The 11,622-nt window shown below is 38.7% G+C and overlaps 1 protein-coding gene across 2 annotated transcripts in view; it reads left to right on the top strand.

The window, feature by feature from the left end:
• trappc9 (trafficking protein particle complex subunit 9) overlaps positions 1-11,622 on the top strand; it is a 146,262-nt gene that overhangs the window by 104,796 nt on the left and 29,844 nt on the right. The window lies entirely within an intron of this gene.

Below are 11,622 nucleotides of genomic sequence, written 5' to 3'. Positions count from 1 at the left end.
GATAATCGCTGTGTGCAGTCAGATCGATCAAATCAACACACCTGCAAACGCACACACGCACACACGCACACACGCACGCACGCACGCACACACACACACACACACACACACACACACACACACACACACACACACACACACTGACCCAGAGGGATCTTTGCTTCACTAAATAACGGCCTTCTCGCTCACAAAGTTTAACCTCTTACTCACAGTGTCCCACAGGAGAGCTTGAGGGAGACGTACTCGCACACACACACATGCTAACTTCACGCCATACACACTGCAAAAACAACAGGACTGGTAGTTGTTGGGTCGGTTTGATATTTGTCATTGAAAGGGTTTTATTGTGCCCGGCCTGCAGCGACACTTGTCCAGATCCAGCCTGATGTTAAAGAAACATTCACCTGATCGTTCAATTCAATTCCATTTTGTTTATATATCGTGTTTTACAATGTGTATGTTTTCAAAGCAGCTTTACAGGAGAAACGAAGAAGAAAACAGAGAAAGAGTCCATCAGTCTAGGTCGGATGAAAGAGACGAATTAGCTTGATTTGTAATATTTCATTTGATTTGTGAGCTTTATGTGATTGCTTGGCTAAAAGATGCGTCTTTAATCTCGATTTAATCTTTGAGAGTGTCTGGACCCTGACTCGTATCAAGAAGGCTATTCCAGAGTTCATGAGCTATTAGATCATCTACTCGTCCTCATGTTGTGTTTAACTTGTCTCATGGTCACACAAAAGCTGTTTTCAAAATATATTTTTGTTGTGTTCAACAGAAGACAAAGTTATAATGTTTTTTTCATGACATTAGGGGGAAAAAGCTTGTAGAGTTTTGTCTCTTTGAGTGAAATTGTGTGACTGCAAATGACACATGTAGCTACATGTCAGGTTAAATTAGGAGATAAATTAGGATTATTAGGATTAAACGGATTACTACATTTGTAACACACAAACCCAAATCAAACACAGTGAGTAACCGTCATTTGCGTCTTGGATTATTGAATGTTTGGTCGTTTTATTTGCCATAATCTTTCCCGCAGATCCTCAGCATATTGATGTGTGCCCGCGGGCAACCATCTTGTATAATTTTGTTTCTGTTGTTATTGCCGTTTTCTCCGTGAAGATGTCAAACCTCTAAATATTTGATGCCTAAATAAATGTATTGAGCTTTTCACCAAATGATGCTAATAATTTCACCACTTGAAATATTAATGATGGCCAGCCACGCTTTCAGTGAAATCATCTTTAAGAACTTTAAACAGGACTGAAAATCTTTCTTGTGTCGTGCCATCGCCAGATTGCATGTTTTTTTTATTTAGTACTCAGTTGGGTTTGTTACCATAGCGATGGATGATGCTGGTACTACGGCAATAGCATGAAACTTGGGTAGAGCTTAGTGGCACAATTGCAGTCTCCAATTGGTCAGGTGCCGTTTGTTTAATAATGCTTTAGTAACTATTGTAAAAATAATTGTTATTCGATTCTAAATTTACATATTAACATAATTTCCATTCTGTTGTAAACTTAATATATTTTCGAGGAATTCATTGTATTGTACTTTTCTAATATATCTTGTACATTTAATATGAAAATATATTACATAGATAATATATATTTTCATTGTATATAAATTGTGCAATTAATAGAGAATATATTTTAATATAGAATAGCTGACTTCTGAAACCTTAAATCTCCAAATAGAAAACAAATACTTGAAATTATTAAATACTGTGTTGTCAAAGTTGACAAGCATTTTTTAAAGCGACCCTTAACATCAATGCAGTTTCACTCGGCTGATGGAAGTTTAGCTGTGTTTTTCTGATGATGAATGTTATATAAACGGTGGATATTACGCTGGATTTGGAGCTTGTTTGAAACGCATAGATGGTGCGGTCCCAGCACTAAAAGATGCTTAACATGAACCTTAACATCAAAAGGTGTCATACATCTGTGTTTTTATATGCATAATGTAAACAACAGTAATTTATAGTGAATCAACAGTTATGGAGGGATTGCTCGTGCTGTTGTTCCGCCCCCTTGACGCCTCCAGGTCTTTTTACAGAAATAACTGTACAGCTGTATCTGTCATTTATCAATTTGATCAAACTAAATACTATTTGAAGATACGAAGTATGCAATACTAATATATAGGTACTCAAGATTAATATGAGATTGGTAGAAACTGCGTGTGTTACCTCATCTTTAAGCAAACTGTATCAGAGTTACATTAGATATTTTTAACTGCATAGAATTATTGGTCGCACCACATTAGAAATAGTTGTTATACGTCATTAACTTATCGACATATTTGAAATGAGTTGAGAAAAATGAAGGAGCAGTGTGTAAGCGAGTCACCGTGTCTGAGCAGAAGGCCTGTACCTCTCCAGCATCAGCGCTTTTGGCTGCGTTTCATCTCCAGGGTCAAAGATCCTCCCGTCGTGCTGAGTAATACTGAAATGGGCTCTGTATGATTCGCTCCCTCGGGACTGTAGACCGTGTCAGGCCGTGTGAAATGGCTCTTGTTCAAGCTGTAAAAGGTCCACTGATGACTCCACAGAAGCCCTGGCCTGTGATTGGTCAATCATCGATCCCCTCGTGTGCCACTGGACTTTCTGTGGTCGGGGGTATCTTAAAGATAGACGCCTGTGCTTTTGAACACGGCAATCTGTAACGCGTGTCATAGTCACATGATCGGTCCTTTGGAAAGTGTTGTGATTGAAACACTGATAGATGTTTGTCGCTCTCCGTGGGGTTTTGAAGCTCAACTATTCGCCTCTGATATTTGAGGGAGCTGGATACATACAGCTAAAGAGAAGCAGACAGGCGGCGTTTAACTTCAGAGTTCAGAAAGAGACATTTAGAGAGGTTTAAGGACGCACCAAATCTGGTCTCAGGTGTGGTTGTAAAATGTAAATGTACGGTTCTGGTGCATGTTGTGCATCATCAATGCACCGCAGTGTGTGGAGGAGCTTCTTCATAGGTGGATGTGTAATATTGAGCTACGTGTCTCTCTTCTGTTTGTATCACTTGTTCTCCACCGTTGGCAGTAAATGATGTTTGACTGAAGTGTGACTCAGATCAGCCCTCAGATAGTCATCTTCATTCTGGAAAAGAGAAAGAGGTCACTAACAGTATGTACTTTACGTGAAAATAATGTTCGAGTTGCTTTATTGAAACCAAACCTGCACATATACAGCACGACATGCACGCTTTCTCTGTTAACAGGGATTTGTACACTTCGCTGGTGTCCGTAACCATCAGTTTATGTCCGTCTGGCCATCACAAACTCTCAATGCACATCTGTTCATATGCAGGTATAATCAACCCGTGTTCAGTTAAATGCTAATTCGGTGTGTTTCTTTGTGTTATTTTTGTCTTGTTTTGCTTAATGAATGTCAGAAATCTGCTTCAGAGACACACAGGTGTGCACATAATGAATGCAACACACTTAAGAATAAACCCATGCCAAATTTAAATCTAGCATGATGAATAAATTACAGTATGAGCTTGCGATTATAATAAAAGATGAATCTTATTTAGCCGACATTAGACATGCACTCACATAACACGTCTGTGTCTCTCACTGCATTCAACCAGCGCTCTGAGGTTTATTCAACACATGCACACACACACACACACACACACAGGGGTTAAAAGCAGACCCTTGTGTTGTGTTGCAGATCTTTTACTAGAAGATTATAATAGATTATTTTTGTACATACGTTAAAATATATATGAATTTATCTTACTTTTATGTATACAATTTGTGGGTTTGTGTGTATGTACATACGCAAAAAAGGTTAAGAGACCATTCCAAATTATTGTTAAATCATAACAATCGTCCAACAGCATGACAAGACGCAAAAATAGTAAATTCAGGATAACTGAAAGATATTTTGAGATTGGTCGACTATTTTTTCCGTGGCTGTATTGTATGTGTGTAAACATTAACTACTAAAAGCTGAACGTTTTCACATTTTTTAAGATCAGTGTGTCTTACTATCTTCAAATATTTTGTACACAAAGTTATAACTGTGCAAACATAATAATTCCCTTGATGAAAAATATGGCTGCTTTAAAGTCCCAGTGAAATTCAAAATAATAATCCTATTTTACATGAAGCGAAATTGTACTGGCCTCACTAATCTTAGCTTTGTATAGTGTGCTAGGCTTTAATGGACTAGTTTTGATGCACTTATGTATTTTGTTGCTTATGTTGTTATAATTGCTTCCAATGTTTCCTCATCTGTAAGTCCCACATGTTTTTCTCATTTGAAATTCTGTTTCACTTGGAATTGTCAGAATACGGAAGAAAAACACGATCACAACTTCCGGTTCGCGGGGACTTTAAAGATGCTAAAATGTAGCTGTTTTTATTTATTTTAAATGTTTAATTATCACATAGTTACATTTGTGCTTTGATTACTTTATTATTACTCTTAATAATATTTTCAAATTTGAAAAAAACATTTGAGCAAATGACCCAAAGCTTTTGATGGTGTGCACCCATTGGTAAATTAACCATAGTTTTATTAAAAGTGTAGTAAAAATGTTTTTCTGGGGTTGCTTACCTTTACAAAAGTCTAACTTTTACAGATATTACATTTAAAATACCTCAACTTGTGTCGTCCCTTTCATATATTTTACACAAAATGTGTTGAAATAGCGTAACAAACAATGTGTTAACAATTAACACATCCTTTTTAAGAGTTTATGATTATTGTAGTGAAACCATAGTACATTTGTGGTTTCTGTTCTGTAAAGGCATTTCTGTAACGGTGTGTATGTGTGTGTGTGTGTGTTTGGCTTTTATTTGTGCTCCAGTAAATCCATTACTGAAGTCTCGGGTGATAATTGTATGCAATTGTAATGTATAGTATGCATATGCTAATGTCGATGCAGCTAATGGCTTGTCTGAGCTCATCATCATCATCATCATCATCATCATCTGCTGTGCTAAGTGTCTAAAGGTTACGAGTGTTCACTACCGAGTGAGGAATCATTATGTCTCTCTCGCTTTCTCTCACTTCTGGGATTCTGGCGATTCTGACAGTTTTAAAAAGAGGTCAACTCAGTTTTCACCACTGTAGTAAACTTGCTTATTTGCCACTGTCGAGTCAGGCTTTATTTTTCTCGTCCTGTAAGCATCTACTGTCATGCTAATGTTGTTAAACAACCTGCCTGACCGGTGAAAAGAGCTGTCCGTGACAAATACCTTTCACATTCTCCATCCCCAGCTTCCATCATTGTAAAATAATTTCCTTTGTGTTGACAGTTTCATTCTGTGACTTGGTCAGCCGTCTGGTTTCATCGCATCAGTGATTTTGTATAAAGTTGACAGTGCTGAGTTCAGGTAAAAGAAGCTGTAGGTTTTGAGAATTTGTTTCAAAAATTGGCGAAATATTAAATTGATATGCAGCATTTGAATTGCAAACGGTTTGAGGGACTTTTTCCTCAAGCGTTTAGAAAATGTCAGTGTGTCCTGCTGAGGGAGCGATATCGTGATATCTTTGGAAAATCATTGGGATGCTTGTTGCCGTGGGGACTGATTCATTTAGTCATTGGCTGGCGTGTGTCTGAGCGAGAGATAACGTTGAGGCGTGGAGTGTGCGTGAAGCGGTTGACATCCGTCTGCTTGACAGCGCTGGACATCGTGACATCAAACAGCTTTGTGTGTTTGTGTGTGGTAAATAAAGAGGACATGACTTTTGCTTCAGGCGTGCACTGTACAGAACACAACAGCAGGACAAGGATAGATGCGGTTTAAATCTAAAGATGGGATCGTATTGCTTGACATTTTGTCGTATGTGTTGTGCATTAATGTAAATTACAAATGTGCATGCTTTATCTAATGCATTTTCCATAATTTACTGTAATGTGTTTGGGTTACTGATGTAGGGGTCATCCTTTTTGTTTTTCAAAGATCTAAAATGTTTTAAGAACATTCAAGTCAAGAATTAGGATCAAATGAGCTCTTCGTGAAATGAAAGTAAAAGAAGTAGGTGCTTATGAATCAGTCACCTGAATGATGCTCAACACAGACATCTCTCACTGCCGAGACTCGCCTCACACGTATAATTCTCAGTGATGTTTTGGTTGAGTTGTTTATGACATGAGATGGCTCATTTGGATGCTTAGAAAGAGGACAAAACCTGTACATAAAGCAAACATTTATTGCAAGTAGGGCTCTTCAACATTTAATCGCATCCAGAATAAAAGTCTGTGTTTAGATTATATATGTCTGTGGACTGTGCATATTCATTTTTTATTTATAAATGCATACACACACAGTACATATATAAAGAAATATATCAAATGTTTATATATCATTGAAACAATATATACATTTTGATATAGACTTGCAAATATTTCCTACACATGTACATGGTTGTTTATAAATACAAAATAAATATGCATAAATATCCTTTTATTATGGATGCGATAAATCGTTGCACAGCCAACCACTTTAAGTTTGTTAGTGTGTTAAGGTCTCTTAAATCATCTGTGGAGTAGAAATGAAAGACTTGTTTCGATCGATCAGTTGAAATAAAAGTAGTCTGTTGGATTTATGGGTGAACCGTTGCTTTAAAGGCCTCTGTCTGAACTCCAATCAGATGTTATTAGCGTTTCCCACAGTTCCATGGGGTCAATCAGATTTTTCCTCTGATGTGTAATTGTGTGATCACCATAATGATAATTACTTCCACATTCTGCGGTCATTACGTCTTTTATTCGTGCAAAAATATGCCAACATTTTGACTGTGGTTGTTTCCTTCCCGTCATTAATGTGATCATTTATTCAGCTCTACTGTACGCTTGGGTTTCACTGGTTGTTTCTCACAGACCTAAATAAAGACACAGACCTGCTTGTATTCCCTGTGTTGAATGTTGTTTATGGGTCAGATCTGTTTGTTCATTCTGGGTGTTCATTGCTTGTTATTCTTTGAGAGATAAGGAGATTATTGATAATCAAGTTATAATAAATGTACGGTGTCGATTTTAAATTCTGGATGTCATGAAATTGCAATAAGATGTGATAAAAGGTTTAATTGGAAAGCATGCAGGATGCTGATGTGAGCCGTCTAATGCCGAGTCTCAGATGAATACAGGTGCTTTCAGACTTCAAAGAGAATCTTTGATTTATCTCACAAGGTCTCAGAGGATATTTGCTGTCTCACCGGGGTCGTACGCTATTTAGAAGGTTTCTGAATTGCAGATGATTTGCAAAAAGGACAGAGGAATTTTTTTCAGTGTAACACATTTATGTTATTGTATAAATTTGGATTTTAGATTTCAAAATTCTACTTAAAACTGTAGTTCAATATCTGCCTTAAACTTAATTGTGACAAAGTGTTAACTAGGTTTTTAAATTCAGTTCAATATAATTTAAGTTAAAATTACTTGTTAAGTCAATTTAATTGAACTTGGGGTTTGATCTAAATTTTTTATTTGAAATATGTGACTTTTTACAGTATTGTTTTTCCATAACTTCCTATCCGTACATTTTACTTTCTTTAGTCAATTAAATTATTGCGAATCGTTTGAGTTGAAAACACTGGCCATTTGAGTAAATTCAGACTTTTTCCAGGTCTTTCTCACACACATTGACACTTAAATCATTAAACGGATGTTCGCTTCATCTCTTGAACTCTGTCTCTCACTATCTCACTTCCAGTTTTTTTCTGCTCTTTTTCTGGGGAAAGATATAGATTTTTCTTGTCTTTAGGCTGATATGCTTTGCTGTGGGGGCAGAGGATCTGCATGTATATATTGTTTCGATGTATAACTGTATTTGAATTGATTTATGCAGTGACATGAAGAGCTGAACCTATGGCCTGATATTAGATTTACGGTTCATTTAAAATGCAAAGAATATTCACATAGGCCGTTTTTGCTGGATGAGCAGTAAATGATGCATTGAATAATTGAAAGATGGAGACTGATGTATAACAACACATTATTACACAAAGGCTAGGTTGACTTTATTCTTTTTTCCTAACAGTAAACTATTAAAACGATCACGTTACACAAACTGAACTATTTGAATTGAGTTGTTTCTAATAGAATCAAATTTTTGTTAAAAAACTATAGACGGTTTCATCACAATATTAACAAAAGTTACTTTTGTGACCCCACCTTCACTTCCGGTACACATTTACAAACAATAGTTCCTTTGGTTTCTTTTGATTGTTACCAGAAATAATCTAAAGAACAGTTTCTTGGCTAAACTTGTCTCTCCAATATTTTTATTTAGACTGCGATACCAAGCTCAACCTCTAGATGTCAATGTACCTTACGGTTTGTTTAAATGTGACCGATCTACAGGACCCATTCAACAAATGGTTTATTTAATAAAATGAACATACATAAAAATTTCAACAAATTGTTTATTCAATACAATTATTATACAATGAAATAAATTATAAATTAATATTAACATATGAATATAAATAGTTAGGCTATTATTAGACACTAGCCAATCCCAAACTGGAAGTAAACTGGGGGTCAGTCGCAGGCCTGTCCGATGAAACGGTCTATAACAAAAATGAGTCTAATCCCCGCAAAAATGCAGTATCAAGCTAAACTGTGAGCGTAATATGCAGTGACATGACAGCGGCTCGGTCAGATAGGTTCTCCGCTGCGCAGGGACATTCCACACACCTCAGCACTGGTCCTGCGTGACCCACGAGCCCCTCTTTGCGCGCTGGTCCGGCAGGTGCATCCATGCGGCCGTTGATCCAGAACGACGCCTCTGCACACGGGCCTGAGATGGACAAGCTCACTGGAGCATGATGGGAAGGGATTAGGGGACGCTGCCTCCATCGATGTCCCTGCCGCAGTGACACGTTGAAGTTGCTCTCAGTGAACATTTGAGCATTGAGCGGGACCCCACACAGGTTGGCAAAAAGTTTCATTGATTGGACTGTTTCATTGAACTCGATTCCGAAGTCTAAGTCATGTTTTTGTCCTTCGTTGTATCACAATTTGACACAGTTTGAAATATTTAGATCAATTGCACAAGCAGTTAAGTAACGTTTTTATTATCATGTCTTCAGATCGCTAGCCTTAAATACGAGCGATAGTAATGCTTGCCGAAAGAAACACCAGCAATTATTTAGTGATGATTGGAATACAATCAACAATACAAGTGTGTAGAAAAAGCACAAGTTCCACACGGACACACTCTTGCATGCCTCGAGACCTTTACAAAGGGTCTAATTAGTGTCTCGAGCATCCTTCAGACACACGCTCCAGCTATAATGTCTTTCTATAGAAGTGACGGCGTGGTACGCAAGAACCTCCAATTAACATCTGTTGTCATGCTAAGAATTTCCCTTGTCACGCTGATAACAGTGGCGTTGAGATGAGGTCTCTGCAGAAATAATCACTCGGCCTGAAGTGATGGAGACACTGCAGAACACACGACCACCGTGAGTCAGAAGCTTTTCTAATTAAAAATGTATGTTTTTAAGACCAAGCTGGGAATGTATTGGCACGAGTCATGGCATGACTGAGGATTTCAAACTAATTTCATTTTTCTTTTCCACTTAAATAATGTATTTAAAATCCTGCACAAGATTGTCCATGTGTATTTTGTATAACGTACAGTGTGTGGCCGCTGGGCGACAAGTACTAAGATTAGATTAAACATCATATACAGGGTGTCCGCTCGGTAGTAAAAGGTAGTAAAAATAATCTACCACAATTATGGCCCTTTAAAGGTAGTAAAAGGTAACAAACGCAATTTGACTTGGTAGTACATTTTTCATCACCACCCCAATATATAACGAGTTTCCATATTTTGCTTAATATTTGTGTCTCCATGTTTTATCTTCATCTAGCCTAGTTTAAAAAATATATACGGTGCTAACAGGACCCTATGTGAGTCGGAGTTGATAGCAATGACGTAGAAGTAAACTGTGTATTGAGTTACTTGATAGGCTATCAGCGACGCCAACAACATTTTTACATTTACATTTAGTCATTTAGCAGACGCTTTTATCCAAAGCGACAAAATACATAAGTGCATCAAACTAGTCCATTAAAGTCTAGCACAGTATAAAAAGCTAAGAATAGTGAGGTTAGTAAGGTTTTTTTTTTGTTTGTTTTATAAAGAAGGAAAGGGAAGAGAATTAGGAAAAATCAATCAGCGACGTGTTGATGGAAGAGATGCGTTTTTAGGCGTTTTTTGAAGATGGCAACCGAGTCTGCTGATCTTGTAGCAGCTGGTAGATCGTTCCACCAATGTGGAACAGATCCAGAGAAGGTACGGGAGAGTGACTTTTTTCCTTTTTGGGATGGTACCACTAGTCGTTGTTCCTTTGCAGACCGCAGTGATCTGGCAGGAACATAGATCTGCATTAGCGAGTGGAGATATGATGGTGCAGATCCGGTGTTGGTCTTGTAGGCCAGGAGCATAGCTTTGAACTTTATGCGGGCGGCAACAGGGAGCCAGTTTAACCTTATGAAGAGCGGAGTTACATGCGCTCTCTTCGGTTCATTGAAGACCACTCTTGCCGCCGCATTCTGGATCATCTGGAGAGGTTTGATTGTGGAAGCAGGAAGTCCTGCCAGAAGCGCATTGCAATAATCCAGTTTGGACAGGACAAGAGCCTGGACTAGGACTTGCGTAGAGTGCTCCGATAGGAAAGGTCTAATTTTCCTAATGTTATAGAGGATGAATCTACAGGACCGGGTGGTGCTGGCAACATGACTTGTGAGGTTAAGCCCATCATCGATTACCACTCCCAGGTTTCTGGCTGTGCTGGACGGTGTAATCGTTGATGAGCCTAGTTGAATGGTAAGGTTGTGGTGAATCTTTGGGTTGGCTGGGATCACAAGCAGTTTTTTTTTGCAAGGTTTAGCTGCAGGTAATGATCCTTCATCCCAAGCGAGATGTCACTCAGGCATGCCGCGATGCGAGCAGCGACCGTCGGATCGTCCGGTTGAAATGAGAAGTAGAGATGTGTGTCGTCGGCATAGCAGTGATAGGAGAAGCCATGCTTCTGAATGACCGAGCCGAGGGATGTCATGTAAATGGAGAAGAGTAGCGGTCCAAGCACTGAGCCCTGTGGCACCCCCGTGTTGAGCTGTTGGGACGCGGAGACCTCATCTCTCCAGGATACTCTGAATGACCTACCCAAGAGGTAGGACTCAAACCATTGCAACGCCATTCCAGAGACACCCATAGCACTGAGAGAAGCCAGGAGGATGTGATGATTGACAGTGTCAAAGGCAGCAGACAGATCCAGTAGGATGAGCACAGAAGACATTTTCCGGCTTTTGCCTCAGTTGATATTAGCAACTTGCTTCTATTTTCTACCAAATTTACAGTGTGAAATGGGGAAATGTAACTTTTGCGAACTTGGGATGACGACCCGTCATTTAAAAACTGTCTTAAGCCCGTCAGGAGTAATGACCGGGAAGCATTTTGCACCGTCTTCAAAAAAACTATAAATGTTACCTGGAGCGGCATTACCGCTATGAAGTGTATCGAACATTCAGCAGCGGTGGCTTCGCGTGAGGGGTGAGCAGCTCCCTATTTCGTTGTTTTGCGATGCTAGCAGCACTACACATGTCGCGGCAAATCATGCCAACTCAAGGTCAGCTGTCATCGCAG

This window comes from Barbatula barbatula (assembly GCF_947034865.1).
Source record: "Barbatula barbatula genome assembly, chromosome: 21".
Classification (NCBI taxonomy): domain Eukaryota; kingdom Metazoa; phylum Chordata; class Actinopteri; order Cypriniformes; family Nemacheilidae; genus Barbatula; species Barbatula barbatula.
The sequence above is the reverse complement of the archived record's forward strand: the minus strand, read 5'-3'. Positions and strand labels throughout refer to the sequence as shown.